Source organism: Venturia canescens, chromosome 1, assembly GCF_019457755.1.
Source record: "Venturia canescens isolate UGA chromosome 1, ASM1945775v1, whole genome shotgun sequence".
Lineage (NCBI taxonomy): Eukaryota > Metazoa > Arthropoda > Insecta > Hymenoptera > Ichneumonidae > Venturia > Venturia canescens.
The window spans coordinates 5,506,001-5,508,022 of record NC_057421.1 but is presented as its reverse complement, the minus strand read 5'-3'; the positions used below and the strand labels follow the sequence as shown (position 1 = coordinate 5,508,022).

At 36.6% G+C, this 2,022-nt stretch overlaps 1 non-coding gene across 1 annotated transcript; it reads right to left on the bottom strand.

Annotated features, from left to right (window-relative positions):
• Positions 1 to 552: 552 nt before the first annotated feature.
• On the bottom strand, positions 553 to 743 carry LOC122405647 (U2 spliceosomal RNA). The gene has a single exon (XR_006259796.1). It is a non-coding gene; the product is annotated as a U2 spliceosomal RNA (small nuclear RNA).
• Between the last annotated feature and the right edge of the window lie 1,279 nt (positions 744 to 2,022).

Sequence of the window (2,022 nt, the reverse complement as noted above, 5' to 3'; positions counted from 1 at the left end):
TACTCCTGACGAATATTTCGAAATCACTTCGTTTTAATAGAATTCTATGAAATTATTTAATTGAATCTGAAATTTACATTTGAATAATAATTCGTTCGATTTACTATATAATTTCAAAATCTGACTGAGTGGGCCATTTGTTTGATCAAATTTGGTGATAATGTTCTTCAACATTAAATGCGAAAACGCAATTTTTTTCAAAATTTTCTTCTACTTAGTTATCGAATTACGCATCAAAGCAGATTTCTCATGCTCGAAATGTATACACCTATAGATATGGAAACACGCTATGCTTATACACGTGAACTTCAGTGATCAATTACTCGATAACTGTGTAGAAGAAAAATCGTAAAAAAATTTGTATTGTCGAATTTAGCACTAAAGAATATGTTCATCAAACTTTATAAAATTCTGAACTTTTTGAATTTTTTTTTGTTTTTAGCATGGGGCTGCAAGCAACAATCCTTGTACCGAACACTCCTTAATGCAAAGCCAGTGCAATTACAATTAGTTGCGGATCAACGATGAATAATGGAACTTTTGTTTTAATATTTTTGTGGAGCTGAAGCTGGCGGTAATGCAATGCCAGTACAACTCGTATCTACCTTGAGCAAGCTCATGAGGTTAGATGAGATCCAAAAAACAGGTTAATATTCTGGCTTTCCAGTGGAAAGCGTATCAGATATTAAGCTGATAAGAACAGATACTACACTTTGATCAAAGCCATTAGGCCATGAAGCGATGTCATTCTTGGTTTCCTCGTCGCTTAAGTAAGAGTTCGAGGCATACTGCGCGGACGAGAAAAGAGATCCGTTGCGGCTTCTAGCGGCCGTTTCAGGTACGAGAATTAAACTTTGTAGAGGCTTATGAACAGGGCCGTTTGGCTTTCGCAGTCCATTGTTTTTGCGTGAGGTGTTCGATTGGTAATCGGTGAAGCCACACATCAGATCGTCTCCTGACGATGAAAAGAAAAAAAGTGTGACGATTTATCCATTGAAAAGTTTTTTCAGTTATTGAAATAAACAGAAAACGTCTCAATGGCTTTCTATATGAACTTTTCCTCGAATTGTATTTTATATTAAAATTCACCGAACGTCTTGTGTCGGAAATTGAAAAAAGAATCTCGATATTTTTTTCATAATTTATATTTTACAAACGTGTTGTCACAAAATTTAGTAACATTACTTTACCATGCTATTGGTCAGTTGTTATGAATAAAAAAAAGTGATGGAAAAGAGGAATTTTACAGCCTTTGATGGGAACTCAACGAGTGTTGGTTTTCCGATAGTTTTAGCGATGGTTTGTAATGGCATTCTTGGGGCAGTTTTAAAACGAGATTTCAACGGTTCTTCTCTAGAAATAGGCGTACAGAATCTTCCGTGAGTGCCATTTTCAGATGCATGCAGTCTCGAGGGGCAGTTTTAAGAAAGGCAGTTTCCATTGGGGTTTACTCTTTGTTTGCAAGAGAATTTAACGAACTGCGAGACATGGAGAGAAAGAGAGAGAGAGAGAGAGAGAACGGAGGAAAGAGTGCATTATTGTGGAGCGCATTACCATAAAACGGTACGTTGGTACTTCTGGTGGGATCGTTCGAGAAACTACTGACTAGTACTTTTCTTTACAGGCATTTTTATAGCCCGTCAAGTTGATTCATTTTCTCTGATTTCGTTCTTGCTATAGCTTCGAAAATCTATTACCATCAACTTATTTCCAATGACATTCACCAACCAGTTAATTATTTTTATAATATTTTTCTTGATGTTATTAAACTCTTTTCAAGTATTCTTTTTTCTTTCGTTCCTTTGCACTAAGAATCTAGCCGGTTCAGTCAACTGCTTCATCCTCATGAAAGCCACTTTTGATCTTGTCGGAGCTTTGTTCTATCTCCATTTTCGCCTTTTATGACATCTTATTCTCGCCCCTTTCTGTCCGTTCCACTGTGAATGGGGGTTGAGTTTATCTCTCGTATGGTAAATAGGAGGATTCCAAGCAGCTCAACTTCCGGTTAGCTAATCGAGTGTC